General features: G+C 40.0%; 1 protein-coding gene and 1 long non-coding RNA gene across 32 annotated transcripts in view; one reads left to right on the forward strand and one right to left on the reverse strand.

Annotated features, from left to right (window-relative positions):
• LOC116231129 (uncharacterized) overlaps nt 1-4,870 on the reverse strand; it is a 329,878-nt gene extending 325,008 nt beyond the window's left edge. For all 24 annotated transcript variants that reach the window (XR_016465988.1, XR_016465984.1, XR_016465982.1 and 21 more), the window contains exon 1: nt 4,786-4,870. The gene's annotated coding sequence lies outside the window, so the exon portion shown is untranslated. The remainder of the gene's footprint in view (nt 1-4,785) is intronic.
• A 313-nt stretch (nt 4,871-5,183) lies between these two features.
• The window catches only part of LOC116231132 (uncharacterized), a 246,572-nt gene continuing 225,885 nt past the window's right edge, over nt 5,184-25,870 (forward strand). For all 8 annotated transcript variants that reach the window (XR_016465992.1, XR_016465994.1, XR_016465995.1 and 5 more), the window contains exon 1: nt 5,184-5,273. This is a non-coding gene — a long non-coding RNA (uncharacterized LOC116231132). The remainder of the gene's footprint in view (nt 5,274-25,870) is intronic.

Below are 25,870 nucleotides of genomic sequence, written 5' to 3' on the forward strand. Positions count from 1 at the left end.
AATGCTTATTCAGGTTCTTCAGGACACTATCACATTTCAAGCAGGTAGATAATTAAGTTGTTTTCCCAAAAACTCCCAACTAGCATTCAAATAGAGTTGCCTCTAAGGTAAAACAAATCCCTCTCTCCGGCACTACTTGAATTCTGCTTGGAAATAAAAGGGGAAGCAAGGACTGTGTTGACAGCATCATGCAGGCACGTAGTGCTTCTCAGGAGATACTATGAATAATCACAGACACTCAGGTTTTTGATTTTTGCAGTAATACTATTATTTCCAAACACCAAAAGTAAAGCAGGCTTATGCATAGCTATTCAGTAGCATGGAGGAAGCATAAAAAATGCTTATGATTACCTAAGCAGTTCTTCTTTCTCTCATTCCCCTCTGACTGAATTTGGTTCAGAAAAGCAAGACTATGGCACCAAGGACAAATTTTTCAAGTCTCAGCAGCACTCATGCACATTTACTTTTTCTCTTGCTGCTGACCTTTTCTATAAGGCTTATAAAACAGATTGAACACTATACCAAAATAGAAAACAAGCCAAAAGACATATGATTTCCCCAATAAAATATTCCACAGCCCTGTAAACTACTCTTGTTGGAAGAAAAGATACTACTGAAGTACAGACATTGTGAAAGACAACATGAAAATTAAATGCACCCTTGGATCATTAACCTGGATTAATCCCTGGCTTGCTCTCACTTACAAACCCTACAACTGAAAAAAGTTGAACTGAAAACTCACTGTATCTGAAGATAGAAACCATCCTTTCAGCAGGTCTAAAGAGAACCTCATCAGGAATGACCTGAGTGAACATCTGGGAGAAACTGGGCTTATAGGCATGATATTTTCCTCAAGTGGGATGCTTATGCCTTCCTTCTGACTCTGGGAAAATAACAAAGAGTTCCACTTCCATATCACTAGATATACTTTCTAAGTCTCAATCCAACCACCAGATAAACATGCACCAATGTTTGGTTTTTTTCCCCCACCAGTCATTTGTATAACCTATAAATTCAGTGCTACTAACATACACTTTTGCACCCTGAATATGATTTACATGTCTTTTTATCTTCCAGATTCACTCAGAGATGGTAGGCCCTGTTCCACAAACACTTTTTGTATGATCTTCTCTTTCTGAGAATGTCTTACACAACAAAACTAGAGGTTAGAGAAGACTAATACTTTCTCCAGCTGAGTACCTACTGTACAAAAGGAAACCTAAACATATAGCTGGACTCAAAGCTCTGTTACACCTAAATGTGTGTTAGACACTAATCTGATCACTGCAGCCAAAACAATTCTGCTGTTTGGACATTTAGGGACATTGCAGAGAAGAACAACTCTACTCTCTTGTCTAGGTAAATAGCTGCATGTTTGTATTTCAGCCATTAAAAGGTTCTGGAAACTTGGGCTAATTACATAAAAAAGCCAGTATCTTTTAAGATAACAGAAGAAAATTTCTGGGACACATGAACACTGAAAAAATAGGGTGCATTGGAATTTCACCATTTACGTTTTTCAGACACAGAGACTTTGCCATCCTTTCAGAGGTATTCTAAATTCAAAGAATTACAGTGCCATTCAAAAGGAAAGTTTCACTTGAAGTCTTCCCATGTCACTGCAATTACGCAGAAGGCAGAGGAAGGGAAGTTTGTTTTCTGCCTGTTTTTACCCTTCATTTATTTACTAATATTACTAATATAAATACTAATAAAAATATCTTGTAACAAAACAACAGTCATGGGTCATGCTAAATTGCAGACTTCTATGCAAGCTACCTTTATGCTCTGTAAGATCTGGAGCATAACAAAGCAAAGCAACCTAGCAAACCCTGGCTGTTGCTGGTATGTTATAAGAGGGCCACAAATAAATAAATCAAAAGCTATAAATAAGTGGTTTATGTGCAAACTAGACTTCTAAGCAAGGTTTAGCACCTGCTGCTGCAGTTGATACAACTTTCCTACTATTGCTCACCTTCAAGGTTTGGTGAGCATGCAGGAAGATCAAATAAATCACAGTCTCACTTTCACATGAATCCAACAGAAAGATCTTTTTAAAGCCTTAATTTGGTGAATAAGTCAGGCTGAAAATGATGACAGTTTCTAGGTGACAGCCTCACTGTCTCACCCCACATCCCTCTTCCACACAGTAGAAAGAATCAGTTTCATGACATAAAAAGTATTTCCATACTATCTTACACATAAATGTGCAGGGAGAGCATACTTAACTAGCACTTTCATCTTCAGTCATTTTTTTTCTAGAACTATGCCTCATTTCGGCATTGTACAGATACTTAAAAGCAGCTCAGTCCACAGACACTGTGCTACTCGGCCCTTACTGCGAGCCAGTCATGCAGTTACTAGGCTAACACCTGATTCTGGGCAAATAACAGTAGTTTTCACACCTTCTACACCGTAAGGATTTTATTTTATTTTTAATACTGAACTATTCTATTTCTAACACAAAGTCATAACAAAATAATTGTGTAATACTTGTTTGATACCCAACACAAAACACTCCAGAGCCCTAGCAATTACTCAGTGTACCAAGCATCTAGCAGACTCGTATTAGTAAGCTACTATGCAGAAAATAAGCTCTATCTCAGCCAAAATCAGTGCAGCTGTACAACAATATCTTGTGTCTATAGTAAATTCAGTGAGTTATTGCCACACTGACTCTCATTCTTTTGGAATGGACCAATGTAGATCATAATCACAGAATCATAGGGGTTGGAAGGGACCTCCAGAGATCATCGAGTCCACCCCCCTGCCAAAGCAGGTTCTCTACACCAGGTCACACAAGTAGGTGTCCAGGCAAGTCTTGAATATCTCCAGAGAAGGAGACTCCACAACCTCCCTGGGCAGCCTGTTCCAGTGCTCCGTCACCTCACCGTAAAGAAGTTCTTGTGCACGTTTGTGCGGAACTTCCTATCAGCAGTCTTCTGACAACACCTGGACAGAAATATGACACAACTCATCTCCCAGCAATAAGCATTTCTGGAAGAAAACTTCATGAGGAAATGCACATTAAAGAGGAAGTATTGTGACAACATCACCAGACACGGTTACTCTAAAGCTTTCCATTTTCAACCCTCAATTATTAGCAGCCATCTACACTAAACTTCAGCTTTCAGGATATTTCTTGTTTACACAGAAGCTATGCAGGTAACTGACTTTTCTGGTTGATAGCTACTTTGAAATTGAAAGCTTTTGCAAGAATGTGTGACATGTCTTCGCGGGCATTTGAAAAGCAAATACCACTCAGTGAGAGTCACCACACAGTGAAAAAACAAGAGAAGCCCAACTTTTCTAAGCCATTTAATTTACTTTGTCACAGTTACTTGATGTGTTTTAGCTCCATTAACTGAGATCAAGAAAATAAGATGTAGTACAATAACCAAAACACTTTCCTAGAAGAAGGCATTTTGCCAAAACATTGCAAATTGAAGACAGGAAGGAAAGTTGCTGTTATCCACAGCTTTTCTTTAATCTTTCTGATGTTTTTACTTTTAGGCAAATCAAACCTAGATCTGGGATCTTTACATACACTTGAATTCAATTTTAATATCATAATTTTCTCTTGAAATATCCAAATCTCTGCTTAGAGTAGAATGCTTTCTAGTATTTTGACTGCATCTTAGCTAACTGGGAAATAGGATTCTTACAGGAATATAGCAAAATACCTAAATAAAGAGCGTGCATGTATATATATTTCTTCATGTATATATAAAATCTAAAAATCTCACAATTATGGAAAAAAAAAAACACCAAGTGATATAAGCATAACTAAATGCAAGGAGTATTCAGTATAATTCTGATTCTAGAACAAGTTCACAACTTAAATTTTATTCCACAATTGAGTTAATACTGAACCTGTAATCAAAAAAGTTAAAATATTGACTTCCTCAATGTTCATGTTACAATTGTCATTGGTCAAAAAGAACTCCAAATAAAGTGTTCTGAAAAGTGAGAACATTAAGTTATCAAAGCAGGTAAAACTGTAGTCAGTGAGATACTACAGTTTGTTATTACAATTTAAAACAAATATTTAAATATTGTTTAATTAAAATCAGTATGAAAGCCTTACTTTGAACAGAGGATAGTCTGAACAATCTCCAGAAGTTCTCTCATCCAGCCTAAATATCTTGACCAAGAAAGAACACTTAAACTATATTGCAAGCAAGCTTGCTACAAACCTGCTGTGTATTCACAGCTAAGCAAAATAGTACATTCTTTACTAGCGAAGTATAACAATAGTGAGCATTAAGAAAAATCTAGGTGTTTTTATTTCTAAATTTCTCTCATTTACTTGGCATGCATTACCTACATCTCAGCTCCAGACATAAGAAAACAGGCTACCTTATCCACTATTAATTTGTTAGCTAAAGTCCATCCTGCTTTTGACTGAGCACACCATACTTATTTTTGAATCCAAGATAAGAAATTTCTATGTTAAAGAGAATAGCACAAGACACACTCTCAGATTCTTAGGAGCCACTGCAGAGCTGTGTAACGCAGCACCAGCCTGCAGGACAAGAGTGCTTTCAGGCGTTAAAAGTTAATTTACGTCTCAGTAGAAGCGAAGTACAAACAGTGCAACATCAACTCACTTCGGTATTGTCTCCTGTAGGGGTGTGAGGAAAACAGTTACCCCACAAGAAGCTGATCACATGTCTAGCAAACTTTAGATCAGACAGCAAGCCAGACAAAAGACCTTTTAGGAAGCTAAATCCCTGCACTACACAAAGGACGCATCCAAAACTCCCCTGATATTTTACTTCGTACCTCCTGAGAGACTTTTCCGTAGCAGTTTCTCCTCAGTTCCACTCCCCTACACAAGGCCCGCGTGCAACCAAGCTCTCCAGAGCCTAGCTTTAAGGGCTCTGACCATGTGTCCACCTAAATAACTGCGTTGTCTGCGGGGGGCCAACGAGCCCAATGAGGTGTGGTTTCAGAATCAGCAGCAGCTGTTGCTCCTCTCAGTAGCAGAGTCACACACAGGTAATTGTGAGGTGCTAACAGCTGCGTAGTGCGCGAGCTCCATCAGGGTTGTCTGCGGGGGGCCAACGAGCCCAAATTGAGGCGTGGTCGCAGAAACAGCAGCAGCTGTAGCCCTTCTCAGCACCAGAGTCGCACAGAGGTAATTGTGAGGTGCTAACTGCTGCGTGATGCGCGAGTTCCATCACGGGTCAGCTGCTTCTGGGCAGGAGCAGCGGACGGGTCTGCCTTCAGAAGCGCCAGGTGAAGGCCGATGGACGAGCTTATCGTTCGAGGTAGGTCTGATGTTCTCGTTTTTGAAATGACTCCTGCTTTATTGATCTTTTCTGGAAAAGTAGGTAGGAGAAAAAAGATCTGGGCCTGCTACAAACTGCAACTAATGTTATCTTTACAGTCTGAAGAGCTTCTTGTGGTGTTCCACGAGGAGCCCTGCAGAGAAAAGTATCAAATACACGAGACGGTTCTAACAGCAGACAAAACTTTCATGCTATATGCATTACAGCTAGAAGCCTAAGTACCTATTTTCAGTAAGGTGTGTGTGTGACTATTTGCATATGCAGACTCAGTTTTTTTCTGCAGAAGAAGTATGAAATTAATGCTTTACCACAGATTCTCTCTCCTTGAAGCATATCATGCTACCTAGGGTTATGAAAAGGGTCATAAAACAAAAATTCTTTCTGGTACAAGAATGTGTGTCTACCGAGTTGTGGTTAGGCAGAAAAAATTGCTTGGATGTTTTTCCTTTGCTGCTCCCAACAGCAAAGAACAGCCCAATGAAATGTATCTTTTAGGTACAGCATTGCAGATGATTCCTAACGGACCTGCAATGCTGAAACAATAAGGAAAGTTAAGTCCATTATGTGGTGCTAAAGAAGTTTAGTCCTAGAGAAAATAGATTTGACTGTTAGTCAACAAAAGTTCTGAAGCTTAACTAAAACTCTTTTTCTTAATGATTGTCTGAAACATATATGGAATCTAGCTAAGTTTTAAGTTTTGTATTGGAATTAAACATTAAGCTAATATGACATTCTGGTTTTATTTAATTGCCTAAAATTAGAGGTAATAAAGTTTACAAGTATTTTCTTGCTCATTAACACTTTCATTGTTGTGAAGCCTTGGCAATCTAAGCCTCAGAGAATGTCAGCAGTTCAACAAGCACAAAACGCGTAAGCTCTGAGTCTCAGATCCCAGGCTAAGGAGTGAAGGGTCCTGATGTGGATTATTCCTCAGATCAGACTCAGTCCATTTCTCACACATACTCAGAATGTGCAATAGTTTAGCCCAGTAGTTGGTATAAATTGATATAGCTCTGTTGATAATAGCCACTCTGAAATGCAGCTGCTCTTACTGGAGTTTACAGGATTTCTGAGCATCTAGGAGACTGCCTCAGAATGGTTCTCTGCTTCATTGACTCACAACTATCGTTTGGCCAAGCATATGAATGTAGTTCTGACATCAACCTGAAAATCCATTATCTCTTTGCAACAGAGTACAAAGCACTGAAACATACAAAGAGGGAGGGGAAAAAAATCAATGCAGTCTTCTAATATTATTCCAGGCATCTATATAAAGTCTGCACATGTCGTTTTCCATTCCTGATTTGCTGTCAGCTATCAGTGGCTTGCTGGACAAAAGAGAGAGTAGAAGAGAATGGGTGATAAGTGCATACAATGTCTTGGTGAGTGGGCAATACTGTGGACATACTGCTGGAGTAATACTGGGATCAGCAGTGTTATGCTTCATGCTTGTGGAAACTTTGCTTGCGTGTTAAAAGCACAAGAACTGATGTAAAAAGTGCTTCATACAGATATGTAATGTATTGAGAGACACAAGCATGTCCTGAAAAGCTCAGTTGCTGTTACTAAGGGCTACTTAATTTAGAGCATTTCTAGCTATACAACAGCAAAAATCCTCTTTATCCTCCACCATATTCTGAGAGTAGAGTACTGCCACTCAGATGCTGCATCTCCTGCATATGCTTCTCTGATTTAGTATAGTCTTCTGTCAGGAATCCTGGGTAATAGGCATCTGACTTTTCCAGAAGCGTTTAGTCTGGTTTGCCATCTGCACACCTTGATGCTGTCTCAGCTATTGAAGGTTCTCTGTTTAGAGGCCGTGATCTTTTAGATCAATACTTCCTGGCTAACAGCTGAGCCTGTTCTCAGGCATTTCCTCAACCCACAGCTTAAGCTCTACTTAGCAGTTCTCACCTTCCCCCAGTGCTTTTTGCAATTTTTTTCTTCTAAAGTTTGGTGGCACAAAGTACAGTTCTCTTGTTGGTTAATCTTGTTTGTAAATGCTTTTGTCTGTAGCTCATCCATATTCACTCTACTTGATTCTTTTTTTCATCATTTCCTAGATACAAGCTTTTGGAGCACACAAATATGTCCTTTTATCCTATTCTCACAGTTCTGTGGCTCTGGTGCTCATCCATCTCTCTGTAAGGGTTCCTTGTCAGAAAAACACGATACAGGTTGCCTTCCCTCTGCACTTCTTCCTTATGCTTTTTGCTTCCCTCTGCTACTACTTTTCACTTTCTTTACTTCTCTTTGTCCCTTGCTGCTCAGAATTTTACTCTTTGACATTTTTCTGCCATATAACTGAACTTTGCTGTTTTGATTAAAAAAAAATAATAATAATCTGCAGATAATTGGATGATTTTGAAGGAAGAAAAGCATTTAAAAGTTAGACCATCTTGGCTACGCTCCTGGCACCATAACAAACACAAGCTCTTGTGCCAAGAGAAAAGTTAAGCTAAGAAGATGCACTTGTTTAAGTGTGCTTTTCACACTGGTGTTCAAGGAAGAAGAAATCACCAGCTGGAAAACAAATGTTTGCTACCTAATCTAGCTCAAAACATTAGAACTTTGTTCTTTGAAAGTCTTCTGTCAGGAAATGTGTGACTTGAGGGATATAAAAGTATTGGAAATTGGAGATGAGGGAAGATAAATACAGCAGTAATGTGTAGAAAGGAGTTCAGTTTGATGGACTGGCTCGGATCCAGAATTTCTGCACTGCAGTAGTTCTGTGGAGAGCCCATCCTTGATGCACTAAATCTGGATGAGGAAAGGAGATGATTCACCTTTACATATTGCTAATCACCTCAAAACAGAACATTTGCCATACCTCTTCATGTGGCGTAAGCGTATGAGGAGGCAGGAAATACTGTGATGCTATTTGTGACCTCACAAAGCTCATATTTGTGATGCTCATCAGGCTTGCGTACTGATTCTTATTTACATACTTGTGAATATTGGTACCTAGGAGATCATCATCCAATCATCAGTTGGTTTTACTCAGATATTCTTTACTGTTGTTGTGGTTGTCTGCGCATCTCAGAGTTTGCTATGCAGCCCTGTGAAACAGGAAAGCTAATCTCCACTAGGCTGACAAGATGCTGGTAGCACAGGCAAGCTTAGTGGCTTCCTAAAGGTCAAGCGGCCCTGTGGCAGAGTAGGGATGTTTACAGTATGTCTTTTCAGAAGAGGTAGGTACAAGAGGAAACAGAGTTTTGAGGTACTCACATGATGCCTAGTGTTCACCCCCCCCTCCCCAGTGATGACTAGCATTTTTTTTCCTAATGCAGCTATGTCTGCCTGATTAGGGGGCTGGTGTAAGGGAACTGTTAGTTATGGCTTGAATTGGTGATTGAGCACCTGGTGAAGGGGTATGACTGGCCTCTGGAACACATGAAAATTGTTTGCACCAGTACTCCGCATTATCTAGAAGGGGTTGGCCTAGGGTAGATCTACCCTGGGCTCATATAAGAGCCAGTCACTCAAGAGAGGATGTCTTTTGGACTTAGGCTGCTTTCTGAAGAGTGTTGCATAGCCAGAGATTCCTCTTGACCAATTGGGTGAGTTCAACTCTTCTTTCTGTGTATGATTACTGGCCCACATGTGAATTCTTTGCATGGTATAGCCAAAAATAAACCTGTCAGAAGCAGTTTTGCTTACACCATGTTGGGGAGGGAACGTTCATGAGGCTCTTACAGAAAAAACTCATCTGTTCAAATACTGAACAAATACCTATTCAATTTTTTTTTTTCCCAGTTTGGTGTGCATGTAATTATCTTCCCTATTCTGTCCTCCAAAAAGTCTCTCCCGAGTGGGTAGGGAAAAGCTGTGCTGTAGTATTAAAAGATGCGTGAAAAGTATGCTACTACAAACGAATCATTTGATTTTTGAAACATAAATGCAAAGTATCTCTTGAAATGGCATTATGACCTTTTTAGAGGTGAGCTGACTTGGAAAGAATCAGCTAAAAATTAAATTACCTGTCATAACGGCAAAATTTCCGATAGATGCCCTGCTTGTAGCAATTTTGAGCAAGAAAACAAAGAAACTTTTTTTTTTTTTTTTGCAAAGATCTGTTTGAAAGTTTATTTTACTCCTCTAAAGCTAAATTCTGTGTGGAGTTGTGTGATGCGTATGGCGTCCCTGAGTTCCAATAGGTCTTAAAGGGAACAAGGGAGCTCACTGACATCCCAGAAATAAGTGTATCCTTTCCAGACAAAGCTTGAAAATGGACAAAGCATATTGCTTTCTATTCCCTGTAATAGTCAACTGTATAGATATATTTTCAATTGATTTTCATCAACACCATTGAGCTAGCAGGTCAGAGCATGACCATAAAGGAATATTTTACAAGCAATTCATAGAATCACAAGGTCTTGTAGACATGACCTACAAGATGATTTAGTCCAACTGTCCTCCCATCACTTGCTACCACAAGTACTAAATGATATCTCACAGCTCCTCATCCAGATGGTTCTTGAACACTGCCAGGGATGGCGAATCCACCACCTCCCTGGGCAGGCCATTCCAGTGCCTGACCACTCTCTGAGAGAAAAAAATTTTCCTGATGTCTAATCTAAACTACTTCTTGTACAACTTGCAGCTATTTCCTTGGGTCCTGTTTGTTGCCTGGGAGAAGAGGCCAAACCACTTCTCATCATAACCTCACTTTAGGAAGTTGTAGAGTGCAATAACATTTGCCCTGAGCCTCCTCCAGACTATACAATCCCAGCTCCCTCAGCCATTCTTCATAAGACTTGTGCTCCAGACCCCAGTTGGAGTTTGCTTCACCTGTTCGTTGCCCTTCTCTGGACATGTTCCAGGGCATCAATGTCTTTTTTTGTAGTGAGGGGTCCAAAACTGAACACAATACTCAAGGTGCAGCCTCACCAGTGCTGAGTACAGGGGGATAATTACCTCCCTGCTCCTGCTGGCCACACTATTTCTAATGCAGGCCAGGATGCTGTTCGCCCTCTTGGCTACTGGGTTTCCCAGGTTTCTTTCCTCTTCAGTCATCCAGCCACTCAGCCCCAAGCCTATAGTGCTGCATGGGGTTATTGTGGCCAAAATGCAGGACCCCACACTTGGCCTTGTTGAACCTCAGCCCAGCAATCCAGCTTATCTAGATTTATCTAGATCCCTCTGAAGGGCCTCCCTACCCTCAGGCAGACTGACACTACCTCCCAGCTTGGTGTCATCTGCAAACTTACTGAGGGTACACTCAAACCCTTCATCTAGGTCACTGATAAAGATATTAAACAAGATGGGCCCCAGTACTGACCCCTGAGGGATACCACTTGAAACTGGTTGCCAGCTGGACTTAGCCCATTAACCACTTCTTGTTAGGCATGGCCCTCTAGCCAATTCCTTACCCAAAGAAGAGTATACCTGTCCGGGCCATGGGCAGCCTGTTTCCCCAGAAGAATACTGTGAGAGACTGTGTCAAAGGCTTTGCTGAAGTCTAGGTAGAGTACATCAACATTCTTTCTCTCGTCTATCTGGCTGATCACCCAGTCATAGAAGGAGATGAGGTTGTTCAAGCATGACCTGCCTTTCATGAACCCATGCTGGCTGTGCCTGATCCTCTGGATGCCACACACGTGCCATGTGATCTCACCCATATTTGCTCCATATGATTTGTTCCATAACTTTCCCTAGTACTGAGGTCAGGCTGACAGGCCTGTAGTTTCCGGGATTCTTCTTATGGCCCTTCTTGTTGGTGGGAATGACATCGGCAATCCTCTAGGACCTCTCCAGATAACCAGGAATGCTGGTAGATGGCTGAGAGTGGCTCAGCAATCACCCCCACCAACTCCCTTAGCACTCTAGAAAGGAGCCAGTCTGTTCCCATGGACTTGTGACAGTTCAGATAGAGGAGGAGCTCCCTAACTGTCTCCACCTGAATTACCAGAGGTATATTCTGTGTAGCATCCCAGACTAACAGATCAGGGCGTAAAATGCCCTGAGGATAACTGATCTGCCTATTAAAGGCAGATGTAAAGAAGGCATTGAGGACCTCAGCCTCTTCCTTATCCTCAATGGTCACATGCCCTGCTGCGTCAAGTAAAGGATGAACATTTTCCTTGGTTCTTCTCTTACCATTGATATATTTGAAAAATAATTTCTTGTTCTCTTTTACTGCAGTGGCCAATCTGAGTTCAAGTTGGGCTTCTGCCTTCCTAACTTCCTCCCTGCATACCTTAGCAACTTTCTTGTAATCTCCCCAAGTAGTCTGTCCCTTCTTCCAGAGGGCATAGACTCTTTTTTTCTTCTGGAGTCTCAACAATAGTTTCCGGCTCATCCACACTGGTTCTCTTCCCCTACAGCTCGCCTTACAGCATTCAGGGACAGTCTGTTCTTGTGCCTTTAAGAATTCCAACTTGAGGAACGTTCAGGTTTCCTGGACTCCTTTTACCCTTGAGGAGCGACTCCCGAGGGACCCGTGTTACAAGAGTCCTGAACAGGTCAATGTCCACCCTCTTGAAGTTCACGATAGCAGTTTTGCTAGTCACCCTTCTGACATCTCCAAGAACAGAGAATTCTATAATTTCATGGTTGCTCTGCCCAAGACAGTCCCCAGCCTTCACATCTCCCACCAGTCCTTCACTGTTAGTGAAAAGCAGGTCTAACAGGGCACCACCCCTGGTAGGCTCTCCTATCAGCTGCATAAGGAAGCTATCTTCCACACACTCTAGAAACCTCTTGGACTGCTTCCTCTACGCTGTATTATATTTTCAACATATATCAGGGAAGTTGAAGTCTCCCAAAAGAATGAGAGCCCTGCTGATTGCACAACTTCTGCAAGCTGCTCATGGAATGCCTCATCCATTTCTTCATCCTGATTAGGCAGTATATAACAGACCCCCACCAAGATGTTGCCCCTACAGGCCTTCCCCCTGATCCTTACCCACAGACTTTATAATTCCCAACCCCAAGTTCTTCAACATCAAAACAGTCTTTAATATAAAGGTCCACACCACCACCCTTCCTTCCTCGTCTGTCCCTTCTGAAGATCTTATAGGCATCCATCACAGCACTTCAGTCATGGGAGTGGTCCCACCTTGTTTCAGTAATAGCAACTAGGTCATAGTTAGCCTGATAACACAATTGCTTTTAACTGCTCCTGCTTGTTGTTCATGCTGTGTGCATTGGTATAGATGCACTTCAGCCGAGTCATCTGCCTCAACCCCAGCTCAAGCATCGTTTCCCTGGGCTCATATCTTGTGAGCTCTGTTTTGTTCCTTTCCCCCATCATAGCTAGTTTAAAGCTCTTTTGATCCTACACTAGGATTCATCGCCTCTTTAAGATAGATTGGTTCCATGGATGGCCAGAGACTGAGTAAACTGCCCATGATCAAAGAACCCAAAGTTTCTGCTTTGACACCAGCCTCTGAGCCATTTATTTATTGCTTGTGCTTTCCAAGCCCACTCCGTGTCCCTCACTGCCCCGAAGGTATAGAACAAAAAAATCATTTGATCTCCCGCTCCTTGAACTAAATGCCCTAATCCCCTGAAATCTCTTTTCATAGTTTGTAGGCTTCTCTGAGCAATTTTGTCAATGCCCACCTGAACTCTGAATAATGGAAAATAGTCAGTGGATCTAACCATCTTTGGGAGTTTCCTGGTTATGTCCTTCACCTGGATCTCAAGAAGGCAGCAGCACGCTTCCCAATACCTCGGGTCCTGTCTGCATATGGGGCCCTCCGTTCCTCTGAGAAGAGTCACCCACCACGACCCCCTTCTTTCTTTCATGACAGAGGAAGTCTCAAGGTATGGGGGTGACCGCCTTATCTCTCTCTTTCTATATATATATATATATATATATATATTTATATATAAGAGAGATTTATCTATATACCTAAAGGCTCTCTTTTAGGCAGATCCTCCATCGCCTCACCACTCGCCTCCCCTTCAATTTCCAGAATCTGAAACCTGTTTCTTAGAGGGAGCTAGGGAAGTGGGCTAGGCAGGCAGGGGGGCACCCGTGACACTGACTCTGGACTCTCTTCCAAGCTTCCTCATCTGTCAGGTCTGTCCAATTGTGACAGGGCCACCACCTTTCTGGGGGTATCTCCCTGTCACCCTTCCCTCCAGCATTCCAGTGAGTCATTCCACCAGTCGATCTCCCACTCACACTCCCTGATGGTCCTAAGTCTCTGCGCCTCCTTCTTGAGCTCCACCACCAGGATGAGCAGATAATTCTCCTGCTCACACCTCACACAGGTGGAATCCCTGCCACCCTTCTTAGGCTGTAGCAGGCTCAGGCACTCCCTGCAGCTGGAAACGTGAACAGGTACATTTCTGGGTAGGCTTTCTGTCTGAGTCACCATGGTCTTCTTGGAATAAGCCTGCTGTCTGGTGGAGACCAGGTTTAGGCCTGTAGTCTCAGAGGCTGCCATAAAGAAAGCCAGTCTCCTGAGCAAGGAGGGGTAATACTTAAGGTCCTCACCACTTGATCCCCTTCCCACACCTGCAGCTGCAGCACCCTATGGGTAGTGTAGGCTGTTCTCAGTAGGCAACAATAATGGCTTCTCATCTGGGATGCCCTGTAGACAGAAGCTAGCTATTTAGATCTTATTATCAGGTGTGACCATTAAGGGCAGGTGTTTAAACAGTGCGGCTAATGTGCCAGCTCCACCCCTGCTGACTCAGGAGCCCCCCCTTAAGCTGCTAGCTCTCTAGCACAGGCGCAGCACTGCTGCTGGCTTCAAAAAAGCCGTGAAAAAGGGCTTTTTGTTGGCCTTTTTTTACTCCAGATCCTTTGCCCTATGCACTCTTACCTGCTCTAAAGCTAGATTTTGCAGCAAGTATAGCAAAAATAGAGCAAAAAAAAAAAAAAAAAAGTTTTCTATTTCCTGTAATAGTCAACTGCGTAAGTAATGTTTTAATTGATTTTCATCAACGCCATTGAACTAGCAGTTCACAGCATGACCATAAAGGAATATTTTACAAGCAATTATTAAAAACAGTATTCTGCAGGGGTGTGTTTTAGATTCTTGTAATTATGGACTCTGTCAGATTTCGCTTTTTCGTAAATTTTTCACAATTTCTTTGGCTGTTACTTTATTGTAGAGCTTGTGGTGTTTCCACCATTTTGATGAGTGCTTGTCTCTTGCCAAGACCTGTTCTTGGACTCCTGTATTTTGTCATAGTTTCAGTTTCATTCAGACCATCAAAGCAATATTCTAGTACTTGTTGCTATGAATAAAGCTCTGGGAGAAAGAAGCTGACCAGCTGCTTACAAACAGCTCAAAAGGGCTAATATCCAGAAGAAACAAACAGTACTCTTAAAATATTTTGTGTAGAATGTTATAATAATGAAATGAATTGACTAATTTTGTGATTAGGAAATGCTGTTGATGCACAAATGCTGGTGGAATAATGCCTAGAGGGAAGTGACTTCTGGTCATGGTGTTTTTCCTTCCCCATCTGAAGGAAACTGGACAAAAATCCATGCTGCTCTATGAATTGACACTAATTTATAGTGCATTTAAAAAGATGTTTACATAATCCTTTCAAACCTTTTTATTCACTTTAAAAATGTTTGTGCTTAAGTAATAGATGACTCAGTAACTTTGAATATGAATATACTACTTGGCTAACTACTGCTTATCATGGATAACTAAATCAAGCCTAGACAGGTCTTGGTATGACTGACCAGTAGCTGCCATGGTTTTTTGAACGCTATGACTGAAGTAAGTTCTGAAATGATTTGATTACATGTTTCTAAACCATAATTTATGGGGGGAAATGTCTTTGCATGGCCCTGTATTGTTGTTTAGTGAGGTTTTTTTTTTGTTTGTTTGTTTTTGCCATCTGATGGGTTGTAATAAATTTTGTGGTACTGCATGGGAAGGAGGGAGCTTGGAACCTTGCAATTGGCTTACTTTTCAAAAATAATGAATTCAATATCTAATGTGTCCAGTGGGGAGGAAAAGAGAAGTCTGTTAGGATTTTGAACCAGGTCCTCAATGTTATTGCTATGGTTTTACTGGAGCTGTAAAGATGAGAACACAGCTATCTTTGGCTTGGTCTTCACAGTCCTGCACCTTGTGTGTGTAACCAATGCTGCACAGGGCTTTTTGAGTATATGATTACATATAACAAGCAAATGGGAGTAAGGCATGAATCCAGTTCTCACTTAGAAAAGTGCAATGGAGCTAAAGTACCTAGATATTGTTGTAAGAGTGGAGTGCAACACCTTTCTGCCCTGTCCTTTGACTTATTGTAAGTACAAATCAAAAACATGGTATGACTTAAATTACTTTCCAGAAAAGAACAGGTAGCTCTTTTGAAGGAGAGAAAGGAAGGTGACTCCTGCTCCTTGACAGGTTAGTTTTATGATGGCATCTAAGCCATTTGGGCAGTGTTGATTGGCTACTCCTGTCATGGTGCTCTAGCACTGTATGAATATGTCTTGACACAAAGATCACTATGAGGGAGAAGAACACAAACATCTTGTACAAATATGGTTGCCCAAGGGAGATGTGCTGCTTGCGTATCTGTGGAGGCACTACTTTGTGTTGCTGACCATTTCTGAACTGTCATGCCTTAAAAGAAAAAAAAAATGCTGTCGTGGTCTACTTTCTGCCTCATCTTTTTATCTGTAAGACTAAACAAGGAGCATTTAACCTGAGACATTGTCTAGTTTCATTTAAGAAAATCAGACATCTAGTGCTGCTTTCAGTAAGTAGGTCAGAAAATTCCCCTGGGCATTGAACATGCACTTTGTGTAAACATGAGTTGGTAGGCAAATGAACCAAAAAAATGGATGCAGCATAGCTAGCATTTATACATCATGATCTTCTCCCGGAATGAGAAAGGACTGAGAGAAGCTACAGAAATCTTGTTGCTGTCTTACTTCTCTTACATTCTTTGTAAGCTTAGGTGAGATACCAATGTACGTATCTTAAAGCTGTGGTTATCTTGTACTTCATCACACCAATGTAGGCTTGGAGTACTAGTAGCCTATGTGAAGGAGGTCTCAGCTTTGCATGGACTTTAGTGTGATCCTGTTTCAGTAGTCCAGCTCTCCTTGAACTCAAGGGGGTATGTTTAAGCCTGTGGCTTTCATCAGGGAGAAGGGCTTCTGTGATGAAGTGCTGATGGAGCTAAGCTTGAGTCCTTCTTGTTGAGCTCACTGTATGGTGTCCCTCACAGCCTACCTCCCACTGAACTGGGTTCTGAATCCAGTAAAATTCAACGCACTTGCTCTTTTTCTCATTATTTGATAATTTACTAAGAAATTTACTCAGCAATCATCTGTCAGTATTCTGGCTTTCGTGTTCAGATTTTTAGTACTTGATTGTGCTGTACAGTGCCATTTGAAACCTGGCTGCAGGTTTATTGTACTAATTAGAGACTTGTTTTCTTGGAAACAGCTACTTTAATGTGAATTTCTGAGTAATAGAAGTCCTTTGGATGATATTTCCTGTGTATTATACCCTGCTCTATTCAAGAAGCATCTCTTCTGAAGGCTTTTTGAATTACACAGACGTAGAAATTCACCTCCAAAGTGCCCTAGTTAAGCATATCTGGAAGAAAATTACCTTTTCCCCCCCATCATTTTGACAACTTTGTATCTGTTTATTTCACCTGATCTTTAACAGCTGGAATGATTCACAAGTGTAAGCGAAGTTAGAGAGGACCTATTCCTGTTCAGGACAGTGAGTATAACATTGGGCATAAACAACTTCTCTACCCTGTTAAGCTCTAATGGGCATAAGCAGATAGTGAATTAAGCATGTTTTTGTTTCTATCTTGGACTTGAGCATAAGAATATGTCTTGTTGGCTGGGAAGAAGATTGACCGAGGTGCAGTAAGTCAATCATTACACACTTAGGAGAGAGATTACTTATTTATTTCAAGAATGTGCAGGCCTGGATACTCAGTGCTTTTCCACAGATCAAGCAGATATGCTTGAAACTAGCGGCCCTATATTTATATAGGGAAGTTAGTGATTTTTTCCAGTCTTTCTCCTCATGATGACTGGTTAGCAATTTTCATAAAATTATAAGGATTCATTGACCTTTTTTTTTTTTTTTTTTTTTTTGGCAAGTTGAAAATGTCCCCAAAGTATCCTGATTGATTTGTCCTTCAAGACTTGTTGGCTCTGGGACATTGCTGGTTAAGGAGACTAAGGATTTGTTCTTGTGATATTTAATATGGTGATAGATCAGTTTGTTTAGAGTTAGCCTTCAGTGGCCTGACTAGATATCCAAAGAATGGCACTTAAATAGGGAATTCTACATCACTGTGGAATAGGGAGAGACGCATGGATCTGCAGTGATTCCAGCAGTTGCTGTTCTGCTTGTGAGAGAGTGGAGTCTGCAGTTATTCCAGAAGTTTTGGATGTTGGCCTTGCTGAACCTTTCTTATATGTAGCTTAATTCTGTGAGCTGATCTGTGACCTCCCAGCCAGTTACATTTCATGGGAGGGGTCACAGAGCAATAGAAAGGCTGTGCTGTTAGCAGCAGCTGAGAAATGCACATACAGCAGCTTTATTTTGTCTCTGAGCACACAGTACTTTCACCCCAGTACAGAAGGAGCTAAGATAACACATTTCTATGTTAATGTCAGAGTTTAGTTAACATCTCTATAACAACTTATTTTGCAGTTTCTGCTTTTTGCTTGCAATGAAAGATGTACTCCAAAATGGAAACTTCCCGATTCAGTGAAGCAAGATGTGGAACTAATTTTTATGTACTCGATTGTTGATGTTTGGTATCAAGCAAAAGTGTGTCTAGAGAGTAGGAACAAGCTTTCTTATAATCATAGAAATGTGGTAGAAATTTTTAAAAATAATAATGTGTAACACTACCATTTCTAATGTGAACACATCTGCATCACTTAGGACTTTGCTGGTATTCTCTACCAGAGGGAACAGTTCATGTTAATATGTTCCCTGTATATGCTTTGGTTTATTTACCAAAAATTTATGAAGTCAACATTTATTAAAAAGGCGGAGAAGAACTTTCCCTAGCAATTGAAGGTCATTTATTGCCTAAAAGAATGCTTCTCTTTCAGAGCATCTTAGAGGTGAACTATCAACCTTTTCCATGCTTGAGTATAATGCTTTTCTGCAATTTTCTTTTGTCTTTGTCCTTTCATAAACAGAAAAGAATTTGCATAACAATTCAGTATTGTTTCTGTCTGCATTTGGCAGTTGAAATATGCATGCTAGTTGGTTGAGGATACAATTTTTCAGCTTTCTGGTTTTATTGAAAACACAATCAAGCAACAAAACAGAACGCATGTACTCCAGAGCAATTGGGGAGTGCTCTTGAAGTAGGTTTTCAGTGCAATTACTTAATTTAATGATGACTTTGCTGTGTATGCATACCTATTAACAAGATCTAAACAATATATGCTTTTAATAACCCCATGACATCAGTGGCCATAGAAGTTAGCCATTCACTAGCCTCGTTCCACCGGTGTTCTTAACTTCTGGCCATCTAAGATGATGCATATAAACAACTTTTGATGTACTCCAGGATTTCTAGGTGGCCACAGTTTCTTCTGCACCATTACACACATTCTATGAGAATCAGAATTGGATGTCAGTAATTGCCTCTACCTTATTGCTAGCAACAAACCATCCGAGTGAAGGATTTGAGATTCATCATTTAAAACTAAAGCCTCTAATGGAACTTAATCTCATCAAAGCTGCAGAGAACTGTTGCTCTAATAAATGCGATCAGTTGAACTGAAGCTCTGTGCTTTAGCATGGAACCTACTCTTCATCCTTATAATAGGTAGGGTTGTACTGTCATCCATTAGTTCTATTTGCAATGACCTGTTAATTGGACCCTCTGCTTAGTGGGAACAAACTAGTTGGTAACCTATAAAATATTGAAAGTTCAGAAAGGCAAGAGGAGAAAATACATTTTGTCTCTGTAGCAGAACCATAATTAGACACATTATAATTGTGTATCTATTCATAATAACGGCATGTAATTACAAGCAGTCTGGGAAATACACCAGTGTTCATTTTCCGGCCAAGTCTAATTAGCCACATATTTTCAGTGATGTGCACAAAGAACAGAAAGCCATTTAGTATGTATTTCCATGTACTCAGGGCATTGCTGTGCCTTTCTGGTCTCTTTTGTGGTTACTTCAGGACTGCAGATCCTCGTAGAGGACATCAGGCAACTTCACTTCTAGTCTGCTGTCCATGCTGTGTTTGTTGTTCCTCTCCTCAAGCTATTGTCAATAATCTCTGTATGCATCTGTTAACCTCAGACAAATTTGACAGATGAGTCAAATGCACAAAGATATTAAAGCCTTTTAAGTCTGTGAACTACTGGAGTGCAAAGCATCTCCAGTAACAGAATGTACAAAAGATAGCACAGGCCAATGTCAGAGACTGAAATGAATTACAAATCAGTTATTCCTTTTTAAAAACTTCTGATGTTTTCTCTAGTGCTTCACAGAAAGCCTCTACTGGGCCCACCAGCAATAGCAATTAAAACTATGCAGTCCTCTCCATTTACTGGACATTTCTTTCTCTGTAGTGACAACTGCAGAATTAGCATTCTTTTTCACAGTCCAGCATTCTTGCTTTAAAGGGCAACAAAAGTGGGTTTGCAGTAATATCCCAGAATGTGAAAAAAAAGACCAGAAGCATGACAGGCATTTTCCTCCTAATCCTCTCACTCTCAAGATTTTCAGCCAGATGTAACTTTTAAGGATATTATTCAAATAACTGCCAGCTCAAAGACCTTTGGATTTTAAAAGGAAAAAATCAGTATCAAAGACTACAGCTTCCATCCTGCTATTCCTTGACCTGAAGTTTGCTTTTCTACGAGCTAGTGTGGTAAGCAGTTTATTTATTGGAAGACAATATTCGTGCCAATGCCACAGAACCCAACAAGAAAGGGATAGCAGGATTCAGCCAAAAGTGTGTTCTTGACCACTTTTTATCTGACTGTTTTACTATTAAGGCAGCATCAACCATTCAAGTTTTATTACAGATGTGCATCCCCTGGCACTTCCTGGCTTCCAATACCTTTTGAGTTTTTCTATTGTGTCCACCTGTTATGTTCACCCCAAAAAGGGTATTTGCCCCTTCTGGGTATTGGCCTTCCCTCTGCTGTAGGAAGTACATTTCCCTTTCCTTGGGTAGAGATTACCTGATATAGAAAGAGTGCTATTTGATCACCAGGGGTTGTTGTGAGTCCTAGCTGGTGTTTGTAATATGTTTTTGAGACACTTGAATGAAAGCCAGTTTACAAACAGTATTATTAATTGTTTTCTTTGTTATCATAGCATTTTTTCCCTTCACTTTTAAAAAGGCAATCACATTTCCCTTCTGAAACAAGAGTTTCCATATTAAATTTATCTATTCTATCTTTTAAAAAGCTTCTAACATCCCAGGAGGAAAAGAATAGAAATGTCATAGCATAAAATATAATCTCTTCTTTGTGGAAATTTCTGTCACATTTTATCTACATACCAAATCTGCATGTGAATGGACAAGCATTCATGGTGAAGCCATTAAGCCTTCACATTGTGAAAAGAAATAGAGGTAGTTTGAGAAATGAATACAGAAATACAAAGGATGTGTTTTTCCTGCATGATATATGGTATTTTTCTGCTCTGCATTAGTTCAAAATGTGAGTGCATTAGGGGCTGAAAGAAATGGAAGGGCTCAAAAACATTCTGATTGGAAACAGAACTAGATCAGAAAGATGAGTAGGCTTTGATCTACTGTACCTTGACTCCAACCAAACTCAATGAGCCCTTTGTGAGATCATATAAAATGCATGTGTAAATCCTTGCTTGCCTGAGGCAGTCCCAAGTAGCCAGAACTGCAGATTCCCTATCTGCTTACCTCATCCAGACCAATCCTTTAGTTCTCTTTCACAGAAAAATATTATTTTTCTTATTCCCTGATCTTCACAGTGAGATTTATTAAGGCTGTAGCCTTCTTGTCATACCATAGTTACTTTGCAGAAGTGGTTGTATTGACATATCAGCAGTGTAGATTATCTAGCAGGATGACATCAGTCTCATCTTGCTTTTAACTTAAAAAAAAAAAAAAAACAACAAAAAACTGTCAAACCTGCCAAAAAATTTAGGTCAGCTCTCCTGCTGCAAAGCCTTTTTGAAGTATTTATAGTGGTGGGAAGGTGTAGGGAGTTCAGGTGGATATGAATCCCACCTGTTATTTGCTGTTATATTTGTGTTCATTGCTCAGACCAAATGTTCACAGTCCCACTGTTCTGGAATGACTAAGAAGCAATTTACCGTAGTGGTTTTATTTCACATATTTGAATATGAACACACAGAAAGCAATCTACCACCTACTTGCAAAAAATTGTTTAGAGACAATCATCCTCAACATCTGCTGAAAGTAAGAAATGTGCAGGTTATCCTCTAAAATATACTGCCAGGTCCATAGAAATGTGATTTGCTGTGGCTTTTTCACAGCTAAAGGTTTGAACTACCTATACTAGTATACCGTGTGATCTTACAAATCAAGATATGCAAGTTATTAGCAGTGCTCAAGGTAAGATTTTCTAATTATTAAATACATGGCGATGAATTTTTTCCAGGTACGTTTGTAATCTGAACTTATAATTAAGTTGACTTTCAATGTAAACTGTTGAGCTGACCTTTCTGGATGCTTCTGCTCTAAAAATATTCTACAGGGTTTCTCTACTCCTGCCCCATGCATGTTGCTTTCCCATGAGAGATCCTGCTTGTATGTTCACTATTTAAACTTTTCCAGTGGGAAGCAATGCATCTGATGAACAACTCAGAGCCCTTGGGATTTTTTTATTCTCAGCTCTGTAGTGCTGGAAATATAGGATATCTCTGTTAGTGATGCTGGGTGTCTGGTTTTAAGAGTTCTGTAGGAATCCTATTTTCCATACAGTGTGTACTCAGAACCTGCTGATAATTTAGATCATTTAAACCAGCTAAAACCAGATCTGAAAAATTATAGAAAGCAATAGGTATGTTTTAAAAGTAGTATTTTTCATATATATATTTCTGTTTCCTTGAAGATGCAAGAAGCTGAATACCAGGAAGTTAACTGTGTTTGCAGCTGCCTCTTATTTGGCATCCACTCTTTAACTATGTTCATATTTGGTCTCATTGTTTCTTCTTCTCTCAGACTTATTTCCCAGAGTCATGCATCTCATATCTCAATAACTGGGCTTTGGGTAGAGCTTTCTGCTGTTTTGAGCAAGTGGTTACCCAAAGCTCATAAATAGAGCTGCTTTTTATTTATGTTTTGTGGTGGAAAATAGCTCTTATGCTTCCCAGCTCTACAAGGTCTGTCTCATCACACAGAGATGATAGACTAAAAATATGGCTAGCAAAAGTACAGCTTCTTATTGCTGCTTGTAGGAAGTATGACAACTCGCTGTATCTGCCTGTGAATCATCTCATCTCCTTTGCTATTCCAAGTGTGCATAGAAAGCACTTTTTAGATTTTTTTCTGTCAGTGGTAACTTTACTCATGAGCCACCATGCCCTCATTTCTCACCTTGTACACGCAAGATAACTTCTATAGTTCTGTTTCATTGCTTCTGTCTTACAAGTAAAACACAAGAGCAAGACTGACAAGTAGTAAAGAAGCTGACTGTTTCATTGAATGGGCTGTCAAGAAGGGAAGCTTTCTACAGAGCTAGGAAAGAATTAGTTGTGTTTTGACATAGGAAAAACTTCAGCTGTAGCTTGAGAGGCCGTACCTATGAGTTACTATGTATTGAGTGTATCTTAGTAGTAGCATCTACTTCATTCACTCTGCCTAAAAACTGGGAAATCCAGGACTTCTGCCCTTTACTGTTTTTATGACATTAAAGGACATAGGTTGATTACATTTCTGCTGCCTTTTCGGTTTTTCAATTGTTGTGAAGTTAAGACTGTTCTGTAAGACTGTACGTTTTTCTTTTTTTTCTATTTTCTTGTCATTTTTGTTCTGGACGACCAAAACAGTTTTAATAGTGTTGTACTGAATGGTGTTTTCCTTTTAGCTGCAAGAAGGGTCACTGTATGGTGTAAAAGTGCTTTATGAAGCTGTGTGACTTGATTTGAAAACAGATGAGGGAGGGATGTAAGGTAATGTAAGTAAAATCATAAAATGAATTTTATGAATCATTAATTTTGATAACTGATTTTATTGCTTTAGAAAATTATTATGGTAGTCTGCTACAAAATACTTCAACTAATTTAAATTTCAGAACAGTTATTTTTTTTGCAAATTGTTGTAAGCAATATTTTTAATCAACGAAGTGGAGCTAATTTAGATTTCAAATGCTTGAAAAATGATGAGTTTGCTAAGATAAGGTTTTCTATTTTCTTGCTACTTTATTTTTACTGTCATTATTGAGAGGAGGACTTATATAGAGTGACAATATAGTTGTCATAATTCATGCCAAAAAATAGCTCCCAAAACAACAACAACTAGAAATAAAAATAACAGCAAAACACAAAACTCAACCCTTGTTGTAACACAAGTTACAACAATGTCTTTATAGAAAATGTTATTTGTATTTATGTGGTGGCAGTGACTGAAGTTCAAGAGCTGAACTTACTGTGCTGTCAGTAGATTCAGATCATTTAATTTCTATCTCCCTTTACCCATGAGGACTGGCTTGTGTACTGAATTAGAAAAAAAGTTTATAAAATGCTATTTCTTCCCTGGAAAATAATTCCTCATTCTATACATGTGCATTTTCTCCTCTTTTCTAACATAGTTGTTTGGGCCAGAATAAAATGGAAAGTAATAGGAGCGACTCTGGGTCTTGTGTCTTACTTCTTCACTAATGTCCCAGTAACAAAAAAAACCCTCCAAAACTCATGATACAAACTGCTAAGGCTACTTCTCTTAAACACATCACATCCTCACTCATCTGTATGTTGCCATTTAACTTGAGACTATTGTTTCCGAGTAGGAAACCCCTAGTTCCTCACATTCCTATGGCCTGGCCAGGGTTCACGCCATCCCCGCTGTGATCCGACCATCTCACCACGTGCACACCAGTGTGATGTTAGGCAGGATGGCGTTTATTGCAAGCGAAACAGCAACTTATATACTTTACATGCTTATCTATGTTACTATGTCCATGTGAGTTTACTCATGTCTAGTACATCTAGGCCTCCAAGCGTGCGTCCCTTATCACAGAGCAGGGGAGGTCCTATGGTGTCACAGCCCGATACCCCGCAAACGCCTACTGCAACAGACTATATTGTATCATGCTCCATGTTCTTGAACAATATTCTGGATTATTTGTGGGGATGGATCTGAAATTAGTCTGTCCAGTCATATGCTTGCATTGGGCTCTAATCAAACTGCTAAAAGAACCTTAGGCTTGTTTTTTCACCTCTCTTTACTTCTGAGACACCTCATTCTGTCTAGTGATTTGGTGTTGTTTTTTTTTTTTTTTTTTTTTGAGCAATGTGTTGCATCTCAGACTGAGACTGAGCTAATGTGAAAGAATCTCTGTCTTTCTGATGAATTACAGGAGTGGAGGGACATTAAACTATTCAAGGATGGAAAACAAGCATTGGAAACTCCCATACAAACTATTGTTGTCTTTCTATCTGCTGTTTTGTTGCTGAAAACACTCCTAGGACTACCTGTTCACTTCTGCATCCCAAGTTACTCCATAATGTCTCGGTCTCAATGCAGAGCAATATGATGAAACCATTTGAGTTCTCAAGTCACTGGCAACCTGTCTTTGGAAAGATGTAAGTGCCTAAACATATTCATCCTTCAGATAATGTGAGCAGCCCAGAATACTTTAGTCTCCTCCATGATTTTTTCCATGCCTGTCTATATTCCTCCCTCTGGCTTTGTTTCCTGTCTCAATGTCACTCTAAATTAAATATATTTCCTTCCATTAAATCAGTTATCTTTGCATTTGGGATGTGCTGTCATTCTTCTGTATGTCTGATGATCATAGTCTTCTGTAAGCTTCATTTGCCATCCACCTCAGCTTTTACAAATGAGCTCTCCTGCCATCATATGCAGTAATGTTTGTGCAGGTGTGAGTGCATGTAACTGCTGAAATACCACTTCATTAATGTAAAGCCTGGAGGCTTGGGTAGATTCTCAAGGCTCACTGATATCAGCACAATTCTTTCAGCTTACAACAGATGAAAAACTGACCCAGAGTTGTTCTTCCTGACTCCCTCCTGCAAATCTCGGGAAAATATCATGTGCACATCATGCAAAAGAACCTTGTTCTGTCATCTCCTTAAGCTGATGATTAGCACAGACAAATGATATCATGAAAGGAAAAAGGAAATGTCTATTTCTCATTCCAAAAATAAGGCAACAGAAATAATGCTTGTGTGAGATGACTGATCAAGAAAACTAAAGGTAAATCATAACTTGCTCTGAACCAGGTACTTTTAAAATTGCAGAACAGACTTCACTAAAAGGTAGTGAGATTATGGTTCTTAACAATGGGTTTTTAAAGGCACGTGAGATTAAACTTGAGTTCTGTTTTCTCTCTGTATTAGCTGGGTTTCTACTGCACTGATACTCTATGTGGATGAAGTGGTAATTCCTCTTAAAAGCAATAGAAGTCGGATATTAAAAATACTGCTGTTAACTTCA

This window comes from Phasianus colchicus, chromosome 4, assembly GCF_987193195.1.
Source record: "Phasianus colchicus chromosome 4, bPhaCol1.hap1.1, whole genome shotgun sequence".
NCBI classification, from domain to species: Eukaryota; Metazoa; Chordata; class Aves; order Galliformes; family Phasianidae; genus Phasianus; species Phasianus colchicus.